The sequence below is a fragment of the Pteropus medius genome, unplaced genomic scaffold (assembly GCF_902729225.1).
Source record: "Pteropus medius unplaced genomic scaffold, Ma_sr-lr_union100, whole genome shotgun sequence".
NCBI lineage: Eukaryota > Metazoa > Chordata > Mammalia > Chiroptera > Pteropodidae > Pteropus > Pteropus medius.
In genome coordinates this window covers 13,849,377-13,875,913 of record NW_024349801.1, presented here as the reverse complement: position 1 = coordinate 13,875,913, position 26,537 = coordinate 13,849,377, and the positions used below count along the sequence as shown (strand labels likewise).

Genomic DNA, 26,537 nt, shown 5'->3' with positions numbered 1-26,537 from the left:
CCCAGGCCCCCCAACTTTTAAGACCTGTACCTGAAAGAGGAACCCCCAAAACGTCTAAATTTAAAAACCAATAGGAGCAGGGCTCCGGCCCAGGAGCCCCACAGGCTGTATAACGAGCTGAGTGAAGCACAGCTCTTACAGGTCTGCGTGCAGACTTACCGGTTCCAGGGTTCCGCGCAGCCGCAGCAAATCTGGGGGGTGCCGACCTTCCGTGAAGGAGGCTCATTTGCTCATCTTAAAGCGTCCGCATTGGCCTGAGGGGTAGGCATCTAATTTCACACTCATCTAGGGGTAGCCGCACAGGCCTGGAGCTCCTCCTCAGCCGCCTACAGCAGGTGGATTCCATCTTATCTCTAGGCCCCACCTCTCGCCCAGGTCCCCGCGCAGGCGCCATCCATCGTGCGATTTTTTTTCCCCCCTCCACACCAATTTGGTGATTATCAGCCTTATTAAGCTACAAAGAAAGACCTACTCTTATCGGGCTCAAAACTTAAAGCCTTCATCGACTATTCTTAAAAACGTTCAAAGTCATACATTTAAAGAGGCTGAAAAAAATCTAAATATTTATAAAAATCATAAGGAACTAATTTCTGTAGGTTCTGCTAGAAGAACAGAATTTACTTGACATTTTAAATCTAAGTGTAAGAACTGGGTAAACGTGGAGTTAGCACAGGCCCTTCGCATTTTTCTGGTTGATCAGAAAAGACCCATGGAACATTTTGCAAAAACGTTTCACAGACATGTACGACTGGGTCCATTTGTTCGTGTCACTTCGAGAAAGGCCATGCCTTGTTGATGGGGCAGTCTCCTGTGTGCCGTGGTCCGCGCTGGGTTTGATTCCTGGGACTGAGACCCTTCTGGCTCTCTCAGCTTCCTCCAATTCAACTCTGCCCACTCTTCTTTGTATCGACTGCCAGTGACTTTTGATTCACGAAGCTTCTTCCTGGGCAGAAACTGCTGTTTTTTATAAATGCGAATTGCTACACTGCAAATTGTCAAATAAAATATTTTGCTCTCTCTCTCGCTCTCTCTTGCTCTTAAACCAAACCAAACCAAACCAAACAAACAAAAAAGCCTTCTCAGGACCCTGGATGGAACGCGTCCATCCCTTCCACCCTTCCCACTCGCCCCCTCGCTGCTGCACTACCCCATCCAGCTTCCTCCTGCTGGTCCCTCTTCCCTCCTGTGTGGACCACCTCCCTTCCCTCAACCTGCTATCCCTGGCCCCAATGGAGGGGCCCAGTTACTCCTGACCTGTCTTCTCAGCAATGAGATGTAGGACATAGTGCTCTAGAACTTGGCCACCATGTCCATCAAGAGCCAGGGTATGTTGGAGCTATACTCAAAGAGCTGTTACAACAGGTCCACCAAACCCACCTAGATCAAGACCCTGAAGCCATAAGTCCTGACCTGGTGAGTGAAACTAACATCCCTACTGTCCAATGGGAATTCCAGACCTACATTCACAGCATGGATAAGGACTCTGTGGTAGTCACAGTCCAGGCCACTGGATGCTGTTCTACTAACATAGGCTGAGTCTGTCACACCTGCCTTAATGGCCTGGCTCAGTTATTGCCTCACTGCGATGAGTTCATGGTCACAGATTCAGTGTTCATCATTAAGAAGCTACTGCATATGCGTTCGGCACAGCATGGGAGATCATCAAACACTTGGCAAAGCTCACAAACAACTTCCAGGTGCCCATGGCCCAAGCTAGCATCCTGAGACTCATCGGCAAGTACTGAGTTTGTCTCTAGGATTGCATCTTATGCTTCAAGAAAAATGGACAAGTCTTTCACAGCAGAAGTGGACACCATCAAGCTTCAGGTCATCCACCTGGTAGGCAAGCTCTACCTGACCAACTCTAAGCAGATGAGGCTGCTGACCCAGTGTGTACTGAGTCTGGCCAAGTGCAACTGGAAACTCCACAGTGGAACGCACTTCACCTGGCAGCTTATCATTCCTTTAGAGCAGGGAGGCACCCTCAGCCACTGTGCCAAGAAGCTCTTTTTTGGCACCCAAACCAACTCCAGTCTTGGAGTCTTCCTTCAAAGATCGGGATCACTTCTGGCTGCACTCACTGTCCCACCTGTTCAGTATCAAAGCCACAGGCTACCAAGAGCTTCCAGACGGGCCACAGGTAGCCTCAGATCCATCTGCGGTCAACATGGAGGTAAATGAATGGACTATGTGCTCAAATTGCTCAAATTGCAAGATGAAGGCAAGGAGAAGTGCTTCTACTCAAACTCTGAGCAGGATTCAGGCCCCGCAGAGTCAGCGGCCCCCACCTTCCCATCCCTCCAGTGAGTCCCACAGTGAGAGCAGCAGCTTAAGAGTCCAGCAGTGAGTCCGATAATGAAGACCAGGATGAGGACGAGGAGAAAGGGAAGAACAGCAAGAGTGAAAAATGAGGAGGAAAGTGACAGAGGCTCAAGGAGAAGGCCCGTCCTTGGATCAGGGCAGCAATTCTAGCGGAAGCTCACCAGAGTCAGAGGGGAAGCTGGTGGAAACTGCCTCCTAGAGGAAAAAAAAAAAAGAAAACAAACCAAGCAAGCAAAAAAACAAAAAAAACACCTCCCAGCAACAAAAGAACCCCTGCAGCCTAGGACATCTCCCTGCTTAATCTAGAGGACTTCACCTCTCCCAGTGTCGAGCCTGTGTTTCCCTCCATGGTTGTGTCCCGTTTGGCTGCTGACAGCTGGCCTGACACTCACAGAGTCTCTCCTGGTGCCCTCCTGCTGAGTTGAGTGTCAGGTATTGGGAGGCAGAGGCTGGCTGTGGTCCCCACTTTCAGTTGCCAATCTTTATGCAGGGCCCCCCACATGGTGTGGTGCACATTCCCTGGCAACTCTGATACGCTGATCCTGCATGGGCACCGCCAAACTGCCTGCCGGCACCAGCATACAGGGATTTCCTGAAATAGAGTCTGGCACTAGGAGAATCTGCCACTGCTGTCATGGGTATCAATTTCCATGACTCAACCGAGGCGGCCAACTTCCAGCCGAGCACCCAAACCTGACAGTTCTATGTCTCCACTCAGCCATCCACTGAGGCGCTGACTGCTCTCATGTTCATGAGTGAGAATGAATTAAAAAGAAACTGGAACAGTTACCTGGTGTGAACTGACAGACGCCTGTCAGAGTGACCACACTGTGTATAAGAAGTGACTGAGACTGCCGACCTAGGTCGTGTCCCTTGTGGGACATCTGATGAGAACAGGGCTGCAGGGAGGAAGCTGACCAGTGGAAGCCTGGTCCTGGAAGCGGTCTTGGAAGCGGGGGACGCTGGAGCTGCCCAGCAGACAGTCAACATCAACAGTGTGAGATGGTGATCAGCAGCGTGTGGTGAAGGACACGGTACAGGTGCTGATCCAGCAAATTCCAAGCTCTGTGACCTTTTGGACCACCACCTCTCCCTCCTTCATGACATCTGGGCTTTTAGCCACATACATCCCCCCTTTCTTTCTCTCTTTCTCTTTCTCTTCTATCAGACTCCTAACGCCAGTTAGCATCCAGGGGGTCCTCTCTCCCTCTGGTCATTATGAGTCTCTCCCCCAAACCCCTCCCCATAGAGTCCTTAGTGACCTGTGCACAGGGAGACTGCAGCTGCTCCTTTCGGCCCTCCCAGCTTTCTGTAGCTATTTATGTAGCAAAATCTCAATAAAACCTCTTTTTCCTAATATATATTATACACACACACAATATATGACATGAACTAGCTTTATTGTGGTGATCATTTTGCGATATATAAAATATTGAATTATTATGTCGTACACCTGAAACTACTATAATGTTATATGTCAATTCTAACTCAATTTAAATGAATAATAAATTAGTAAATAAATGAATAAAACGTGTATTTCTAGGCTCTAGTTCAAGAATATCTGGGGGCGAGCCTAGAAACCTTCATTTAAAAAGTGTCCAATATGATTTTAAAGCACAGCACAGTTAAAGAACAGTTAAGGTATGACATAGACACTGCTGTTTCAGCAGTCGGCCTTTCTGCCCTGGGTGCTTCCACACTAGAGCAGCCTTTCAGGAGGGCCCTTCATAAACTGGGACTGAGGCGCCAGAAGAAATGACCTAAGAGCAAATGAACTGAAACCTCTGGAGCCGGCTTATTCTACAGCTGACAACAATCAACCAAATGAGCATCTACCAAGACACAGTCTGGGAGAGGCAACTCTGGAAACTCAAAATAGAGTGGAATTTCTGACCTTATGGGGTTTATGATCTGATGGGAGACAAAGCTACACATCAAAGTCACGTGAGCAGAAGAGCAAACCTAATCACCCTGATGACTTGGGTAACTGTCTTGACTTTTACATCTACTTTGACTAAAGAGGTAAAAACTCTGAATGAAGTTTTCTAACCTCTAGTCTAGGATTTCCCATTATATATCTTAAATAAATGCATACTCGTAATATATTCTAGATTTTCTAGTCTCTAATCTAGAGATTTATTTTCATCTATTGTATGCATAAACATACAAGGTGTTTCAAGGTATGTCCAATTTCAAATATCCTGGATTATATTCTCAAATTATTAAAATATTTCAGAAATTTTATCACTTTGAAATCTTCTGCTTTTGTACTCAAAAGTAATATGAGACAGCTTTTCCCCCCCATTTATTCTTTCACTGATTCTAAATCATAAATTGAGAGGAATCTATATCCTGGGATACTAAAGATAGTTAAAACTTGGTCCTTGTTCTTATGAACCACAGCATAAGAAATAAGACAGATATATAAATGATTATGGGCTCCAATTTGGATATATGTTTATATATATATATATATTCACTATATAGAATATATTGTGTCCCCTTTGCTTGGCAGATAATGATGATTTTAGAATGCATAAAAAGAAGTTACTACACAGAAAGTAGTTCCATGTAGGCTGGGTAGAGAGGGAGCACACATTTTAAATCAGCGGATATGTGGGTAGACAAAAGATAAGGCAAGGAATCTTATTTTAGCAATAGAGAGGTAAAGGACCTGTAATGATCCACACAGTGAAAGGAATGTGCTCCTTAAATAGTCACTATCTGACATGCTTTTTCCATTTGATAACCAAATTAACTGTGACACAATAGGATTTAGGGCATGGATGAAGGAAGGAATAAGAGCTCTCAACACAGAACGAAAATAGGGCTAGAGAACAGAGTTGCCTTGCCCCACCAACTAGAGAGATGTCATTTGTGAAAGGAAGTGCCCATCAAAGAATGTTCAGCATGGGATCCCGGAATGCCTTCGTCTGTCAGCTGGGCTCCTTCTCCTAGCTGTGGCAGGAGTCTCAGATGCTAATTGCCACCATGAGTTCCTAGATTTACACACTGAATGCTATGACATAATCCTGGAGAAAGACAAGGAGATTGGGGAAGACAGATCTCTCCAGTCTTGCTGTGAGAGTAGAGATAAGCAAACCAAAAGTGAACCTGACAACTTTCTCTTTAATTGATTTAAATTAGAAATTCCTCCAACTTCCAAACTGTTTTCTAATTAAGTTCGATATGAATGATGGCCTATATTGTAGATGACTGAAAGGTGAGTTTTCTAAAATAACAACCAAGCAGGAATGTGATCCAGTTTTGTGGAGGAATAATCCATACTATTCAGATGACATCTTTTAACCATTGGGGGCGGGGTGATTAGTTTATTTTAGGTTTTAATAAAACAGTAAATTTCACTCAAAAAAGCCTTCCAAATTCTAAAGCTTACCTTAAAAATAATTTTAATGAGATTTATTTTTATTCATTTTAAAAATTAATATGTGCTCATGAGAAAATACTTGGAATGTAGAAAATAGAAAATTAGGGAAAAAAAAGAGTACCCATAACACCAAATATAGTCACTGAGAAAAATTAACATATTCAGTATACCTCTCTCATGCTTTATATTTTAACCTGTACATAATTTTGAAATCATACTAAATATTGTATAAAGTATATATCTTTTCATGTAATATAAAACAAACATATTCCCATGTTATAATATTTGGAAAGATGAATTTAATCTTTGCATAGTATTCTTTAAATAAAGCATGCCATAATTGGTCCATTCCTCTCCCTTCAATTGTAAGTGCCATTTCCAAAGTATTTAGTATTTTGAGTAAGGCTATATAATATAGATATTATATTGTGGATATTTTAACTTTTTACTGTTTTTGATTTTTTTTGTTGTTGACCTCTCAGGATTAAGCACTAAGGGTTATTAAAATATTTAAGGGTTTGATGTATATGTGACATTTTCTGGTAAGGTTACCTCGGTTTTTGCCTCACCATCAGGGCATTTAGTGCCCATTTACTATAAACATTCTCATCTTGAATGTCCTAATTTTTACATTTGTTTATTTTTCACTAACACTAAAGCTGAATTTCTATTTATTTGAGTGCTGAAAAGTAGATAATTTCCATATGTATTTTTCAATCAGTATTTCTTCTCTTATAAATTGTCTATTCAAATCTTTTTTTAATATAGGGAAACAAATTTTTTGATTCTTTATTTTTAAAGGACATAATTGGTTCGTGGCTAGATTTTCAATGAAAGTGTACATGAAAACTCATTCTTCTGTAGTTATGCCACTCACAAAAGTACAATACAATTATATAAAATTAAACAGTGATGGGAACTCCCCAATACATACACATACACACACTCACCCTCCCGCTCTTACTCCTATACTTCTTTCCGCCTACGTAACCTACACAAGGGTTTTGATACTGCATTCAGGAAGAGTGGACCCTGAGCCTCTTTGCATGGGTGTGCAGGTTGACTCCGAGGCATTGAACAGAGAGGAAGGGGGTCCTCATCCTCATTCTCCCTGCATCACCAAACACATACCAATGGCAAAGGAATAATCTGATGGCACCATACAGAGACTGAGTTCGTTTTGAAAGGCGATGAGATTGGAGAAGTTGGTTTGATTTTCTGAGAGGAGAAAAATGTTTAGGAGGTAATGTAACTCCCTGTAAAACTTCTGGTTAGAAAAATATTCGTGCTTCACAATGAGCTCATCTGAGATAAATATATAAATGGGTAAATTAAATATATTTATCTCCTTTACAAAGGAGAATGCAGAAACTTCAGTAAAATCAGTTTTGCACACCTTTCTTTCTCTGCATCACCACTTTATTGTGGTAATTTTCTACAGTGATTTTTAAAGTTTTAGGTTTGTTGTTTCTGCTACTGCCTAAGATGACTGCCCATTCAAAAAGTATCTAAAATAACATATTTCTTTATGAGACAATGTACATGTTCACATCTAATTAATATAAAAGGGGATTTATTCTTGACCAGTTCTATATAAAGTACATTTCTCTATCAAAAAAAATATGGGTTGTTTCTTTTAGTTAATTGCTCTGTGAAATTTGAGATCTGCTGCTGGGGGAAAAAATGAAATAATTCAGTAGAAAAATTATACCTAAAAGTTCTATTTTTCAGTTCATATTAAAATAAAATAAAATTAATATAACTCAAAATAAATTTGAAGTATGAATATAACATGAACTGTTAGTAATAATAATATTTTTCCCTACTAGAAAGTAAATAAATGAAATGCATTTCTCATTCCATTGCTCTCTGAATCCTCTCCTCATATATTGTTCCACAAAGGATATTTATTTTCATTTATTTTCAACCTTCTGACTTTAGTTTCCTTGATTACAAAAATAAGGTTAATATTTCCTACCCCACTGCAGCTTCGTAAGGATTACAAGACAATTATATGTAAATTAAGTACCATAATGCCTAGCATTTGGTAGAGGCTCATTACCATGTATTTCTATCAGGTCACCTTTCTCTTAAGTAATATAAATTATGTATGGCATAACCCATAAATTTTTAGTTGGGGCAATAGAACCATCTGCTGTTTTAGCAGTTGAGAGAAAATGGCAAAACCTAAGTCTCCATTTTGAATGCTTTAAGGGATCAGTTGATTTATTTTCCTCAACCATGTCCCCCTTTTTAGGGAGGATCAATACAGCGAGATATAGAAGAGAATCTCTCTTCTGATCATTGATGAAGGGAAATATTAGCTGTACTCTTTAAACACATGCAGCAAGCAGAAAGAACAGGGGATGACATTTTGGGATCCACAGTTAGGAACAAAATGGAATGTTTGAGAAAAATGCAGTGGGACCTATTAAGGGTGTCTCACAAATCAAGCCTTTGTCAGGTGTCTATGTGACTGTGAAGCTGTCAAGATTTGTTTAGCTAATGACTCTAACTTGTTAAAATTTTAACCAAGGCTTCTTTTGCTGCATTTCAAAGGATTCATAATATTCCTTTTATTATGTGTTTCCTCTGTTTGAAAAGATGATTTCGCATGAATATTTATCATTTAACAATATAAGGGCATTTACTCAAAACTGAGCCTCCATATTACACTCTAGAATAGCTATATGTTCTCCTTCTAGCAGACTACATCTGTTCTCTTTTACCTGGAGTTCAAGATTTCTTCCAGGGTAAGTAAAGCAAACGAGTTTTGAAGAAGTGAACTAGAGGTGAAGAGAAGAGAATGTCATTTGTCATTTGGGGGAATATGATGAAATTGCTGAAACATGTGAACATTTATGGAAACACTTTGCTAAGAACTTTAGTTACATTATCTTACTCAGTTATCCATTCTAGTCCTACAAGATAGTAATTATTTCCATATCCATTTTGCAGATGAGGAAATTGAGCCTTACAAGGGTAAGTAACTTATTCAATGTACACTGAATGTTTCCAAGAAACCATTGCTATTTATTGGAAGTAAAGGCTATGAGACAACTTTGTAAAGTTTCATGAAACAATCTGTATGGTTCCAGGCTTTCGTTTTATAGACGAGGGCACTGAAACTCAGGGAAGTCATGCAGCTAAGTAACATAAATAGATTGGATCACAGATACATAAATTAGATTTTAAATCTATTCCATAGGTTTTAACTCCATTATGTATCTCTTCTGGTACTCATCTGTTACTGGGTATTTTAAGCGATATAAAAAATAATAAAATTTGGTACCTTCCCTCAATTTGCTTAGAGTCTATCAGGAGAAATAAATTTGATATTAAAAAATGTCAAAAATCTAATATATAATGATAGTGTCACCAGATAAAAACAGCAAAGAACTAGGGGATGGGTGGGAGGAAAAGGGTTTGAAAGAACTGGATGAGAAATGGATAGTCCTCAGCCACCATTCACTTAATTTGGCCCATGAGACACAACACAACTCAAATACTTGGGCCTCTACCATGTTTTTTTTTTAAAATGGTTTGCTGAGAGATTTTGAAATAAAAAACAAAAATAAGCGTGATGAGCCTTAATGTGTTCGATATTTTTAACTACTTGGAAGAACCTTTAAAATAATTTACATATTATATTCCCTCCAATATAGAAACTACATTTGAAAAAATAAATGTTAATTGTATTATAACTCCAAGAAATGCAGTTTGAATGATTCTCTAATTGTTAATAGGATTTTTACTTTCCTGATTGTACCAACATGGTGTTTTTGAAAGGATAAAATTTGAGGAGTAATTCAGACTTGTATAATCGCTGCTTCTTCTACTTACTTGTTTTGTCTGTAAATCTGAAACTATTTTCATTTGCAAGAAGGTTTTACATTCTGGGGATTAGTAGATTAAATAAAATGTGTACATAAAAAGTAGCTTGGTTTGTAGTATCTAGCAGACACTCAGCAAATGTTACTTCCTTTTCCTTAAATAAAATGCCTGCTATTGTGCCTGGGACATAATGGGTATCCAAAATGCTCCTCCACTAAGGTCTGCATACAATGTGAAGTCCCCTCAGAAGTGGGTGGGGGTGTGTAAGGTAGAGATAGGACATTTCATGTGTAATCTCATAATTAAGATGATTTTGTCCTTAAAAAGATAAATACAGTTTGGAAAACACGTATTTGTTACATTGATCCATTTTAGACATAGAGGAGATACTAATATATTACATTACATTGTTATGTATTATATCGTCATATATTATATTGTAGCATGTCATGTCATGTTATATTGTATTTTGGTCCAGATAACTTTCAGGCACAAGACCACCTCCTCTCTTCATTCTCTCTTTTTTAAAAATTTAAATTTAAATTTAAAATAAAAATTTTAATTAAAAAAATTATATTTAATGTTAACATATAACATTATAGTTCCAGGTATAAAAGTAATGATTTAATATTTGTGTCCACTGTGACATGATCACCACAATATGTCAAGTTAGCATCCTTCACCTTATATAATTATAAATTTTTTTTCTTGTGATGAGAACTTTTAAGATCTACTCTCTTAGCAAATATGTAATACAGTACAGTATTAACTGTAGTTATCAAATACACACTGAATTTCCAACACTTATTTATTTTATAATTCTCTCTTTTTTAAATAAGATTTTTTCTTATAAAATAAAAGGGCCTTATATAGCCAGTTTTGATATTGCATGCCAAATTATTTTGGAGGGGTACTTAATACAATGTCAGAACCTTCTACAGTCTGTTGGAGGTCACGCTTTCACTGCTGTTTTTAGTGTAGAACACTAATTTGTATGATATTGTTATGAATATTTTGCATTAAATGTTTTTTATGTTGAAATTATCATTTTACCAACAGTCAGTACCCCTCCCAGGTGCAGGTGTGTAGGAGATGCTGTTTGACAAGAATCCATGGATGGTTTGAACAGTTTCCATTAGTGTTGCTTTCTGAAAATTGGAAGTGGCTGAGGTTGCAGTTGCTGATAAGGGCCTGGCTGCTTCAGAAATTTTTAAAATGTTAATGCAGTGACAAAGTTTTCAGTTATCTATTGTATGTAAATATGAATGCACACCATCAATATCACTAGAATGATGCTGGGCTTATTTTTCCAGGAATAGAAATATTGTCAGTTTTAGACTAATTTTAATAGGAATGGATGGCTCCTTAAATAAATGGTTGTTGACAAGCAACACTTTCAGAATCAAATAGTCTTAGATTGTTGTTTGTAACGTGGAGCAATGTCTGCATTTATACCAATAGCTCATTAACTTACTCATATTTTATTTAAAGAGTCAGCTTTACACCATATCGAGGGATTAAAAAAATCTACAGATTATTACTGTAGGCAAGACACTATACTAGGTACTTGACATCTTTTCAATCTTCATTATTAGTATGGAATGGAAACTATTGTCCTTATTTTGTAGTGCAGAAAATGAAAAATAGCAAGGGGAAAGTGTTGCTGCAGGACACATGGATGTGGTGAGCAATGGAAAGATATTTCAGAGGTAACTATTATTTATTTTCTCCGTTATATGTCAGGCGTTTCATAAGGGGCCTCTCATTCAATGTCTCCCACCCTGCATGCGGAGCTATGTTTTTAATTAAACGGAATTTACCTGTTTCTTTTCTATACATAGAAAATTCATCAGATTATTATACGCATATGATATCATGTTGCGTTATGATAATCTGGCAGCATGGCGAAGGTGTGGCAGGAAAAGAGTGCCACAGATTTTACAAAGACATCTTTTTAGTTATTAACGTTTATGACCTTTAGAGCTGGCTACAAACATCTGCAAACTTTTTGATACTTGGAATACTATGTCATAAACAGACAAGGCACACAAGACTGCTTCAAGTGAGTTGAAAGCAACTATATTTGCATGTATCCTAAATTTCTCTAATTTAACTGACAGAAAAATTGTCAAGGCAGATGTACTGTCAACCACGCACTTGTTGGTGATGATGGCCTCTGTCAAAAATATGCTCCTAATTCAGAGACTAAATTCATGAAAATTTTTGTTTTGTTTTACAAAATTTCAATTTTTAGGCCCTCAGCTAAGAAAATTGAATTGACTGCCTGTTTATGCGCAGGCAGTCAATTCAAGTGTCCTTCAAGGGGGGCCTCAACTAGAGACCTGGGTATGGCAATCAGGTATCAATTTGAACTTGAATTATAGTCCCAGTGGTGAAAGGTAAGTTTCGTCCACTTAGCAGTCGATCTTCTTCTCTACTCTGTTCATTCAACATTACTGAGCATGGTGGAAGTTTTATATCCCTGTTGCTTTGTTGCCTTTCTTTTCTTTTCCTCAATACCAGCCATACACTTCACCATAAAGACTTACACACATACACTTATACACACCAGTTTTTAAACATTCTCCATTTAAGCTAAAAATGTTCATGCATAAAAGCCTTTTTTGATTAAATCTTTAGTGCTGTAACAGAGAATATTCTTAGTTTCTTTCAAATGGAAAACTGAGCCCACTATTTTGGAAAAAAGATGGGAGTTTGCTAGAGGAATGCATTGAGCCTCAGACTAATATTTAATGCAGCAACACTGAGAAGATAGTAAACATAAAATAAATTAAAATAAAAAGATGAAAAGACAAAGATTGTCCTTTCATTCCCTGGAGCTCAAATGCTCCTGTTCAGAGTAGGTGACAATGAACTGAGAAGGTTCAGACTCTAAAAGGAGAAACTGATAATTATATGCAGACACAAAGTCCCATCACTATCTTTGTAATCAGGTTGTTCTTATACCTTATATATTTTGGGTGCATATTGTAATGTTCACTTCATACATAGAGATACTGAATTATCTGATAGATAATAGTTTCAAATGTTTTGGATATCCATTGTTTGTTCCTCGAGATCAGCTCTCTACCCTTCATAACTCTTCCTTGTCTCACAGGTCTGACATACAGGGATTGCATCAACAATGCGTTCCAGCTCTGTGGAATCCCACCGAGTACATACAGCAGGAGGAGCGGGCGGCCCTTGCAGGACGGGAAGAGATAGAGGTAGGCTCCCTCCCTGCTGAATCTAGGTCCAAAAGTGCGTATAGGATCATTTTCCAAAGACCACATTTTTTCGTTTGGGGTCTCTCTCTTATAATGACAGCTTTCCCCAGGTTCCAATAACTTCTGCTTACACCTCAGGCCTAAGGATGGTAATAGCTCCTGTTATTTCTAAACCTGGTGTGATTCTATACTTTATATATTTCCTGTAATCTTAATGACATGTTTATAAACAGTCCTTTCATTAAACTCTATTTTTTATTTTATTTTATTATTTTATGTTAGTTTCAGGTATACAGTGTAGTGGCTAGACATTTATATAATTTATGAAGTGATTCCCCCAATAACTCTATCACCCATCTGGCACGTCACACAGCCATTACAATAACATTGACTATATTCTCTATGCTGTACTCAAAAAAAAAAAAAAAAAAACCTAGAAAAGAAGAAGAAAAGAAAAAAACTCTATCTTGGAAGCTAAGCAGGATCGGGACTGGTTAGTACTAAGATAGGAGACCACCTAGAAAGACCAGGTGCTATAGGTGTACAAAATAAAAAAATAAGGGACTGTAAGATGGCAAGGTCCTTGCAATCTGTGAAGTCAACCAAGGGTTACTTCATCTAAAAAAAAAAGAAAAAAAAAAAAGAAAAAATCTAATTATTATTTTTTTAATGTAGTGTCCTTTTTGTATTAGGACACTGATTCAATTATTGCAGAAGACCTTAGATACAGTGAAAGAGAAAACTCTGAAACTCTATTACATTCTTAATAAAATCCTACAAACAAAAAAGGTAAAGGGGGTGATCAGCAGCTGAGAGGATGCCTCTGGAAATTATTCTATACAGTGTTTTCTCTCTAATCATAAATACAATGGACATACATGCACATTGCCTTCAACTAATAACATGGATTCTTTTGGAAAGTTTAATTAGATCTATATAGGGCTTTCCTTCATCTAAAAAAAGAAGAAAGAAAGAAAGAAAGAAAGAAAGAAAGAAAGAAAGAAAGAAAGAAAGAAAGAAAGAAAGAAAAGATTCCTCATAAATCCCATTTTCACATTTGTCCTAATACTTATACAACATGGTATTGTGTTTAAAAAAAAATAGATTCCATAAATAAAAGAGTGAAAAGATCCCAAATATTACTTGCCTCTCTTAGAGAATATTAAGGGGGTTCTAATTAATATCCCCAAATAATACTTCATTATATACATATTTTTATTTACATTCAAATTATCTCTCTTCCTAGTAGTACTCAAGCCACCCACAGTTATTTACAAAAAAAAAACAAATTTTTTTTCTTCAATTTCCAGCTTATACAGACCCTAACATTTTTTAATTCTTTCTATTTCTTCCTGCTTCTCTATTCTTGTCTCTTCCACTCTTTCTTATTATTCACCTGTTACAAATTTCATACTCAAATATAGAACTCATGACTGGAAAAGAATTTAAACAGTTTCTTTTCTCCTTCTAGCAGATAAGTGTATTGTTGTGTGAGGAGGGCATACGTGTTGAACAAATGATTCTATGCAATTTCAGTTTCAAAGGATCCTTAGAGATAGTGAAGCCCCTTCATAGAAATACTAGACCCTTAGAAAGTAATGGGCCTCAAATTGAAAACCAATGGGCAAAGAAAAAAACAAAAAAAATTAACAAAAATAAAAATAAAAAGTAAAGAAGAAAATCTATATTCATAAAGCCCAGACATGACCATCAATAACATTCCAATAAATGTGTACTATAAACAATCACATTACTTTATATATCTATATATCTATCTATCTGTATATATATATATTTAAAAATATTCCATTTTCAGGCTTATTATAATTTATTTGCCATTTTTTCTCATACACTGAAATAACAGTTGAATGTTACTTTAATTTTTAAACACTACATCTGTTATTTAAATCAAACATTTATCCACACATATGATCACTTAACTGATAGATTATTAGACAAAGATGTACTGGGTCAAATATTAGAAAAATATATCTTCCAATTTACATTACTAGAGAGATTTCTAGAAATATGGAATCAATTTACACTTCTACCAGCAAGATATAAGTAAGGCCTTTTCTCTATAAATCTCCAGCAATTTATCAAGTGTTAGTTGAATAAGTAAGAAATAGAATATTGTTACTTTCATCTGCATTGTTATGAAGTTCATTATGTATTTTATAAATTTATTGATCATTTGTACTACCAATTTAGAAACTCTACCATTAACATCCTTTGCCTATTTTACTATTGATAAAAATTTTATTCAACTTTATAGTGCTTCAAATTAGGGCATTATTTCTTTGTCATTATTTTTGCATTTTTACATTTTTGTGATTTCCTGTTAATATGACAATTTTTAGCAATTTCTGCCCAAATATGTTTCTTAAGAATTTTATAACTATTATCAATTGCTATTATTACTCCCAAATATGAGTGTGCTTGTCTGTATTTATGTTTTCATAGATGTCATGTTTTACATATAAACTTTTTTATCAGATAAAGCATTGTTGATAAATAATATGAAAGAATAATATAACTTGATCTCTAAGGTTCTCTTAAGTTGTAGAATTATTTAGTATCAGTTGTCAAATGGTGATGGTTCTCCCCCTGCTTTTAAAAAATAATGTTTCTGTATATTCGAAATAGGCTAAAGTCCTATTTGTTTTGTTCCACTGATCAGTTTGATTTCATGTATTATGTCCAAATTTTAAAAATCATTTTCACTCTAGAGTATGCTCTTAGCTGACAGAAAAATAATCTTTAGTCTTCTTATTCACAATACTCAAACATCTCTGTTCAAAACACTCTTTTTTGAAATATTTTTAGCAATTTCCAAAGATATAATGATACCATTGAAGTTTTGAAGAGTCCCAACAAATTATATATATATTAATAAATATATATATACACGTGTAATTCTCTCCATTTACTCATATGCTCTTTTACATCCGTTGGTAAGGTCTGAAATGCTTTTCACACATATTCTACTGCTCTATTTTCATAAGGATTATTCTTAGATAATTTATGTGGCAAAATATTTTGAATATTTTTCACTGCATCATAAACTAATTATTGTGGGAAAATAGAATCAGGTTTTTCAGTTGAATTTTATCTGATTAATATACTGAACCAAAATTTATTTGAAACAATGTAAGCTAAGTTTTCTGCATCTATCGCCCCTATTTCCCAGTACCTAAACTAATTCCTGTACAAAAACAAATTTCAAAAATGACTGAATAGACAACTCAGTGGGTAAATGATTGAATGCATAAATAAATTCTACATCTTATCAAAATGGTCAGAATTTCCAAAATACTATTAAGAATGTCTAATATCCTAATCATTATTTCTCTTATTCTCTATTTTAAAAGTAATGCCTGTTTAGTGCAGGTGTGCCTCAAATATTGCATTTAATTTCTGGGGTTTGTAAGCCCCCCAAACACTCTAGTCTTTATGTATTGTGTGCACATGCCTTAGCCCTTTCCCAAGAATAAGGATTTCTTTAAAAATCAGTTTATCAAAGGGAACTTATTTGCTCCCAAACAATGAAATGCCAGGAAGTATTTTATTAATCTAAGTATTATTTTGTCTGTCTTATTTAACCTTTTAAAAAAGAAATCTAGGGGAAAATTCACAATTTGTGAAAAATGGCACTTGACTATAGATTACATCATATTATTTAGTAAATATCTCATTTATTAATCAATGCACTATTGACTTATAAGTTACCTAATATAAAATAGTGCTGTATTCCTGGGTGTTCCTTTCTTAAGTATAGTTAATATTTTGACAGTGTTATTGTATTAAACTTTCCAGTGTTTGATTTGGTATTTTTATAACTGTATCATTAAAACTAATATCCTAAGAGTATTATGCTGGTTTTATTTCCATACTTTTTATATTCATGTCATAAAATAAATTTAGATAGATAATAGAAAGATATATAGACAGAAAGATATAGACAGAATCACTTAATATAACATGGCAATAATAACTTCAATGTTTGAAACTTTCACAAACATTATAAACCTAAAGCTTGTTTTGAGAAGTATTTCTAAGATATCTATTAAAATTTACTTTTCAATTTTTACATATTTTGTTCTTTTTTGTATTAATTTCTCACCTCCTCCCCATCTATTGCCCTTCTTGGATATAATTTCTATCTAATTGTTCCATTTGGATTGTCCGTAATGTCAAAAGTCTAGTGTCTTGACACATATTAAAGGTGGCATCAGAGGATAACTTGAGCACCTCCTGCAGGATGACATCTGCATCCCCTTTAAAGAGTACTGTGACATAAATATATTAAAGAAGAAAAAAATCAGTCATTTCAAGTACCTCAATACTGCCTAACATAACACACTGCACTTTGGCAGCCTTTTTTACCCTAAAACATCCCATTTGAACGATTTCGAGCCCTACTTTTAAAAATTTGAAACCTACCTGACCCATTGGTTGTATTCTCTTTCTCTGGGACCTGCAATAGGGCCAACGAATGGGTATGTAACTCAGGTAAGTATGGAATCTGAGTCCTTCCTGGTATTTATATGATTGGAGAAAAAAACTGTTTTCTCTTTTTGCTGGGATTATTAAACTGGGAGGATGGGACTCTAGACCTGATAGTAGCCATCTTTTTCTGGCATAAGGAGAAAACTTTTCTGCAGAACGAAGCTAGGAAGAGACAAACGATGAGAGAGCGAGAGATGGAGGCAAAATTTGTAAGATATTCACTTCACTTCAGCTTCTGGCACTCCAGTTTCTTCAGCTAATACTTTGATTCTGTGAATTTCCCTAGTTTCTGCTCAGATAAAGTAGTCTATACATGATGGTCAAAATGGATATTAGTTACTTGCAATCAAAGGGTTCCAAATTTTGTTGTCCATCCTTTAAATGCCTTGTTAATGGATATTAATACAAGTTACACAAATTTATAGTAATATTACTAATTTATTCTTTGTGAAATGGACCTTTATCTCTTTTTTGAATATTGAGACAATCCTTCATCTTTAAGTTTATTACACCTTGTCCGTTCTCTAAGGCTACTTAGAGATTTGTAAGGGCATTATCTAGAAGTCTAAATAAACTCTTTTCTGGAAGAGTGATGACAATAGAATTTGGCAAAGAGCAGCTAAGGAAGTTTAATAGTAAATAGTCTAACAAGTAAAACTTCTCAAACACCTGTAAGGCCATCCCTCCTCTCCCTCACTCCTGCCATATACATTTCTATAATCCTTTTGACCTGCCCAAATTCTGACATATGCAAATGCACTGCATATTTTTTACTTGAATAAAATGTTTGGCAACTATTTCATTGTTTAATTGAACTGAAACCTTTGATCAGTACATGTAGTAGGGAAGTAATAAAGTTCCTACTGACTTACCTTACATTCTCACAATAGATTTATGTGATCATTCTCATGAATAATAAAATATGTAACTTGCTCTTAACATTATGCCTTAAGAAAAGTAGAAAATGGACACTGTACACTTGCATTCTTAACTTTAGCATGTTTCAGCTTCTTCACTGCACTGGATTAGGGGAACCCTGGTCCCTTCCCTTACAAATGATGATCACTAATGGAGGTGGCGTGTAGGTAGTGCATAGTCACTGGCAGGGTGACAATTACATTTGCCTGATCTCTATAGCCCATCCTTTCTTTTAGGGAACCTAGAAAAAGCCTATTAATTTGTCAGGCTTTAATCTTAAGGTCATTTTCTCCAGAAGTCCTCAGTGCAGCCACAGACTAGGTTAAAAATAGGCTGAATAGCACATTCTGAATATCCTTACCTACAATTACGTATTCAATAGCCTTCTTACATATTAGACTATAAGCTCTATGAGGTAAAAGACCATGTCTCATTTGTCTATGTATAAGTGCATGTGTTTTAGTTATTTATAAAATAAGACCATGCTAGATTTTTCATAAAAGGTAAGCAGAGAGATCTACAAGCAAAAAGGAAGAAACCCATTTTGTCACTACAAATAAATAAAGATAAAATAAATATTTGAATCATGCTGACTATATTCTGGGGAAAAAAACATAACTTTTTACACACTTATGTGACATCACATCAATTCCAAGAAAATATTTTGTTTTGTAAGTGGAGCATATACAATATTAATTCTTTTCTAATTAATTTTACACAAATACTCTGTAATGGGAACATTAGGGAATGAGTTGTCTCTCATTATTTTCACTGCAAATGTTAAAAGGGAATCTACAATGCAAATATTCTTTTGGAACTCTGAACTATGTCCAAATGTTTTCTTTGGGGGTGGGGTAGACTGGAAATGCAGACAGAATGTAAATAACAGGCAATGAAAAAGATTTCTTGGCTCTTGGTCATAGAAGGTAGAACATACGGACACCGAGAAAGGAGAAGGGATTAAGGAGTAAATTCACAGCAGGCAGACTACTTCTTATGTCTTTCAATTCATTCATATGTGAAACAATATCACACCATAAAATGAACCATTAGAAAGCCAGAGAATGAAGCACATGGGAAATAAATTCCTGAACCAGACCAAGAAACAGGGGTGTGTGTGTGTGTGTGTGTGCGCGCGCGCGCGCATGCGTGTGCGCACGCGTGTGAACGCACATGCACATACAATGTTTGGAATCTAGAAATACATCTGTTCTCGGTACTACATGTGCTAGTTATATTTAAATCTATGAAAAGCTCTGAGAAAGGTGTTCATGGTGTCTTAGGTACGATGCCATTTCAAAGAGCCTATTTTAGGTTCACAAACTAAAGAATCCGTCTCTAACCTCCCATGTAGGCAAACACATCTGAGCAGTACAATCTGACAAACACATATTCGTCTGAATTTGTTTTCTCATTATTTCTCTCTGGGCATTTCAAAATTAAAGTTGAAGTCAGCTTGCAAAGACAATTCAGTGACTGTCAATTTTGGTAAACACGAACAATTTAGTTAATTTGCTGACACAATGACTAGGCCATACTCCAAGTCCCTAACCTCATACTGACCAACCTACGTATCTCATAGGGCTTTGCACATTATAACCTCGCTTAAGGCTCTAGTTCCACCTATTTCCTGGACTGTGTTCCTAATTTCTCCACCTCTGGATTTACAGATTCTTTTTTATTCTTATCACAATTCACCCTGAAACATCGTGTCACTTCTAGCTTCCATTTTTTTGTCTTCAGCACATACTTTTGAACCATAGCACCATCATTTCCCAGTTGTGTGACCTCACAAATATCTCTCTTAAGCCATCTAAACCTCAATTTTACCGTCTTTAAAATTGAGATTGTTGTGCAAATTCCTCCCCCATAAAAATCCAATATAAACACTCAAGAAATCTGAGGTGGTGCATGAGTGGTGAATTTGAATAATTTACCCTACTTCTGTGTAATCACTACCTTAACAAATATCCATTTCCTCTTAATTAATGACCGTTCCCACCCAGATTCAGCCCTGGCCCAGATGGGGTGTGGTGAGGATGGAGGAGGGGAAAAAGCAAAAAACAGACATAAGGCACAGACTCAAAATTCATTTTAAAGAAATAACCACAGAGTGAATCCAGAAAATATAGACAGGAAGGAAATAATAGAGTTGAGTAAATGAAAAACAAATAGAGATGATCGACTAAATCTAAAACTGGTTCTTTAAAAAGATTAAAAATCAATCAATAAATAAGCCTCTGCTAAACTTATAAAGGATGAAAGAGAAAAAGAGCAGAATTGAACATTGTGAATGAAAGGGGGCCCTAAACCTGTGGAGAATCCAGGTCACTCAGAGAGCATTTCTAAACACAACCTTTGCTGATCATTTTTAAACATATTTTTTATTCCTTTTTTTTTTCATTTATTGACTCAAATTTTAAAAATCTGATATATACATAATTAGTAAAGAAAAGTAATTAATAATATTCTCACACAAAAAATGTAAATAATCTTAAACCTGAATTGTTTGATGAGCAAGACACTCTAGTTCCTACTATCATATTTTGCCCAGGTTAGTATTATCAGCGACAACTGAAAACTCAGATATAGAAATTCAGGCATTAGTCCTGGTGAATTATTTTGAGGAGATGATTTGCATACACAAAAAAGTGTTCAGCTTAATTCATTGACATTAATTGGTTGACAGTGCCTCTTGTCATGAGAACCAGTCTAATTCATCTTAAAACAACAAAAGCTACAACTTCCTCTGTACCATAAAATGTTGAGTGAAGCATTATCTCAATGGTCACAGTAATTACATGTAAATGAATAATTTAAGAGCAGGACAAGGAGATGGCATTATCCCTAAGAGAAGGGAATACATGTTATCGTAAAATATATACAAATGAAAATAAGAAAATAGAGAAAGAATGTAGGCAACAATAGATGGAGATGAATTTAAGGAAAAAATTCTAGAGAGGAATTTTGTTTGAGCTTAAAAGATAAGTAAAAATGTACAAGTTAGGGAAAATAAATGTTTTGGAGAAAGTATTTTAGATAGAGAAATGGAACATACTGAAGATTAAAAGGCACAAAAAAGCATGTTTGAGGGGCAACAGAAACACACCATAATTCTTGCTTCAGGTAGTTCCTAAATTATCACAACCCTATGCCCTCAAAATTCATATATTGAAGTCTTAACCCATAATACGACTATATTTGGAGATAGGATCTTTAGGAGGTAATTAAAGTTAAATGAGATCATAGGTGTGAAGTCCTAACCTGGCAGGATTAGTGTCTTTGTAAGAGAAAGAGAGGCCAGAGCTCACTCTCCCTCCACAATGTGAGGATGTCAAGGGCAGGATGCCAACTACAAGCCAAGAGAAGAGTTTTCAAACTAACACCTACATTGCCAGCACTTTGATCTTGGACTTGCCAGCCTCCAGAACTGTGGGAAATAAATTTCTATTATTTAAATCACCCAGTCTCTCGTATTTTGTTGTAGCAGCTAGAGCTAACTATTACACCTGTCAAAACTAGACTAGATGAAGAGACACAGGAGAAATCATTCGAATGACTCTAAGTTCAGAAGGGTCAAAGAAAAAGAGGCAGAGAACTGAAAGAGATGGGAGATGTTGCTTCATTTTACAGTAAAGAAAACTAAAATCCAATTTTGCCCAAGTTTTATACCTAAAACTAGTAACAGAGCCATGGAAGGCACTTGGGTCTTCTTTGTGTATGCAGGTTCCCATTTCTCCGGAGAGGACATAGCAGTGTGATATCATCTTTGCCAAACATAATTCTATCTTCCTCTTACACTCACGTGAAGTTCTCTCATTCACTCTTCCTGATACAGCCTGATGCCTTCATTGAAGCAGTTGATTAATTACTAAGAACCATCAAACTCTGCAGTGACATCCCCGAGGCAAAGGCTGCCTTTCTGCCTGAAATGCCAATCTCGGTGAAGGGCTGAGACACTACATGTTTTCTGACATTCTCGGCTGTGTGGCCTCTCTGCCTGGGGCTGAGTCAGTGGGAAGAGGGTGACTTTAATGAACAAGATGCTGCTTCCCCAGCAGTAGGCCTGCTGTTGCTGTTGTTTTCAGCCCTCCCAAGGCAGGATCCTTCACATGCTCACCTACCACTGCCCCAGTGCAGTATCGAATGAATGAACAAATTAACGTGAGGAGTGGGAGCCAGTAGGATTAATGAACAAGACTGAATTAAACCTAATCGAGCAACGGAGAAAGACAAGTACTAACTGTATCATAAAGGAACGGAACCCTTGGGCCCAAAAGCTACAATCCCAAGGACTGAGTTTCTGTTTCCACTATGCCCCAAGCAACACCAAAAGCAGTCAGAAAACACAGCTTTGAAATCAAAGCTGAATATCTCTTTATGATTCTCAAACTCATAAAGATCGAAACTAATAATAATATCACCTGATGATGAGATGTGCATATAGGTGCACTTATTCCACATATTTGTGAACACATCCAGTGTTGCCCCCTAGATGTTGTATCATTTGGAAATATTCAAAAGGCTCTTAAAAATGACTATATCCTTTGTATAGTAATTAAAAAATAACATAAGGGAATCTGGACCTATAAGAACAAAAATAGAGGAAATAAAGATGTAGTGATAATGACAATCATGACAATGTGTTGTCCACAGATCCTTTTGCAGGTGTGAAGACTCCAGCTGTCATCCTTCTGCATTCTCCATCAAGCTTGTACCAAGGCTAAGCTTCACATGGGTTGCTCTAAGTGCTGGCAGAGCAGGGTGAGGATACTCAGGAATTATCTCATGAGATAAACTCCTTCAATAACTGACTTTAGCTTGAGGACTCCCCAGTGACCGTGTTGAAACTTTCTTAGAACTGTGCTGCAGTCTGAGGTTTTTCCTGACAAAAACATCCTTCCTTCTGTCTCTCCTTGCTTAGGAGTCAGATCCGCATTTTTTTCTGAAGATCCTCCCCACCTTCTCCTGTTCTAATAAACCTCTTGCATGTCTAATCCTACCTTGTTATCTATTTCTCAGGAATTCAAACTAGTACATATAAGAATATTCAGGAGCCGGTTCAAGATGGTGACATAGGACGATCCTGAATCCACCTCCTCCCACCGATATCTGCAATTTTGTCAGAAACAAATAAACAAACAGACTAACTGAAAACTAGTGGAATGACTCCTTCACATCAGGAAAATGAGCGGGGGGTGGTGGGGGGAACCACACTGAAGCAGGTAGGAAAGGCTGAGACAAATGGGAGGGAACCCAAACCCCAGAACTTCTCCTTGAGGAGCAAAAGCTTTGTACCCACACTGGGCGCCTGAACTGTTAAAACCTGCACCTGAGAGACAACGTCCCCCCAAACATCTGGTCTTGAAAACCAGTGGGGCTTGGGTCCATAAGGACCAAGGTCTGTGCAAACGGCTCTCCAGGGCCCATGCCCAGCCTCACTCACACCAGGGCTCAGCACAGAAACAGCCTTTGAAAAATGCTGATTTTATGTGAAAGAGACTCATTTTCTAATTTTAAAGCATCAGACTGAAGGGCAGGGGCCTGTTGGATCCTCTCCAACAGCGGCTGGCGGGCACCATCTTCACTCTCTCTCTGCCTTGGTAAAGATGGAAAACATCTTTACCATTTTTTTTCTATTTCTTTCTTTTCATTATTTTTTCTTTTTCAAAGGGCGCCATCTTTGCACCCCCACCCCCTGCCTCACTCTACAGTGCCAGTATCTCCCAGAGTGCAGCTTCTACACACATCTGGCATCCTGGGTTTTACAGCTGCAGCCCAGGGGACATTCCTTGATCACCTGACTCGGAAGGCTGGAGGGAAGGGGGCGCTTGCTTCCCTGGGTCCCATGGGACTGTAAGAATGGGAGAGACAATTCTTAGCAGACTACAACCCTCCTACAGGGCTCCACACAGAGAGCTGACTGAAACACACCCCGTCTTTCTGAGGAAGATGCCTATTTGCTTGTCCAGGAGCCTTGTCCTGAGGGGCCGGCTTCTGAGCTGGCCCACTTAGAGGGGCCTACAGAGCTGCTCTCAGGGAACAGAGGTCTGTGGACACAATCTGTGTGCTCCCCAACGCTTCGCTCTAGCTTACCAATAATAGTATTCAATAATGGTATATGAAGCATTTTACTGCAAAAGTGCTAAGACCTGCGGTAGAAGTTAAAATATCACAGCAGTACTTCTCATGTAAGATGGGTTGCATGAAGTATCTATGTATTGCTTATTATTTGGCCCAAAACAATTGGAAATATATGTAATATCTACAATGTTGGGGGAAATGTGCTAAACATCATTGAATAAATACTTTAGTCTGTCAAAGGTTGTTGAGAGTCCTAAAATAATATGCATCTTGAATCACTAAATGGGGATTTGATGTACATCAATAATGGAACATTTTCTCAAAACATTCAGTCCATAATTTAAACAAAACACATAATAATTATTTGCTATGTGTCAAAGCATTTCCTAGGATTAGCATTGCATGAAACATACTTCAGAAAACAATATTAAAGTAACATTTCATAAATGTCAATATTATTTTTTATGCCTTATCTTATACTTATGGTAATAAAATTCAATTTTTTTATGTATAGATATAAACGTATACATCAACTTCACAGCTATATCCTTATTCCCATAATATCCCACCACTTCTCAAGATCCACCAAAGATTCTTGTATAGTAAGAGCTCAATAACTATTTCCTTCCATGAGTTAATGTAATTCTCATTCCAAATTATATCTGATTTGTTGTTGTAAAATCAGCATTAAAAAATAATAAAATGATTCAAGACACAGCATTCTTAAGAAATGTGTTGCTCCATTCAACTCTTTTTTAATTAAAATTATTAGGGCGACATTGGCTGATAAAATCATATAGGCTTCAAGTGTACAATTCAATAATCCATCATATGTATATTGCCTTGTGTGTTCACCACCCAAAGTCGAATTTACTTCCATCACCATATAATCGACTCCCTTGACCCTTATTGATTTTCCTTCACTCCTCTTCCCTCTGGTAACCACTAATCCACTATCTGTGTCCAGGAGTCTCTGTTTATTTATTTTGGTTAGCATGATTATCTCAAGATCCATCCGCGTTGTCCAAAATAGCAGTATTTTATCTTTTCTTATGTTTGAGTACATCCATTGTATATATGTGCCACATATTCTTTATCTAATCATCTACTGAAGGGCATTTTGGTTGTTTCCGTGTCTTGGCCACCATGAATAATGTTGCAATGAACATCGAGATGCATATATCTTTGTGAATAAATGTTTTCAAGTTTTTTGGGTAAATACACAGAAGAGGGATGTAGTTTCTTATGTACCTGATGATTAGTAAAAGTGGGGACTACCAAGCCCAGTGAGATAAGTCTTCCCATGGCATTGCTAACACAGCACAATAATCACTCAAAAAATTTAAAGAACTATGTGATTTAAACAAATAAATGTATGATTGAAGTAAGTCCTATGTTTTCAATGTGTATATCAGAAACTATGCCTGGCGGACACAATGTCATGAAATATTTGTGTTGCAAATCAGAACTGTGAATGGTAATCCAGGGAAAACAAGAGTATGTCAAAGTGCTATTCTATAAATGCAGCTTCTGGATTGACTTTTAATGTTTATTTACTCTGGCTTCATTTCTTTATATGTCTATCATCTATACTGTTTGCATACCTGAACTGAGATGTACTCCAATAAGCACAGCTTAACAATGCCCGTTACCCAGATCGATGTACATTTAACCCATTTAAAACTTTAATATGCAAAAATGAACTTAACAGAACCGAACACTTTCTTATTACAAGGATTTAATTATTTCAGCAATATGGCATTTATTTGTCTGAGTAACCATTAAGAGATAATAGATATTTCTTTTATTAATATAGCATGAACACACTGAATAAATGACATTTAGAAAGTAATTAACATAATTTCCACAGTTAATAACTTTTCGCATAGCGTGAGGATCATGCCTCTTGATCTGCCCTCATAATGTGTGACATCCTTATTTTCTAACCGATATAACATTGCCTCACAACTGTCTTCTGTTATCAAACTTTTACAGTTCAATTATGCATATCACAAATACAGACGCAATAGACAGGGTTATAGAAATAGCTATTTATGACAGTACACCATAGAGGCTGTAAATCAGTCCCATCACATTTTTATTTAAGACCCACCCAAGAATACTTTTATGGCTAGCAATCAGACTAATTTATCCATCATATTTGATATTTACTTTAAAACAAATGATATCACCATTAGAAAAAAAAAACTAGTCATTTTCCAATTTCATATCTAGTTTCACATGTTGCTATCTTG

The 26,537-nt window shown here is 36.7% G+C and overlaps 1 pseudogene; it reads left to right on the top strand.

Moving 5' to 3' along the window:
* The first annotated feature begins 740 nt into the window (after window positions 1-740).
* Window positions 741-23,994, top strand: LOC120622804 (AP-3 complex subunit beta-2-like; annotated as a pseudogene).
* Window positions 23,995-26,537: the final 2,543 nt, after the last annotated feature.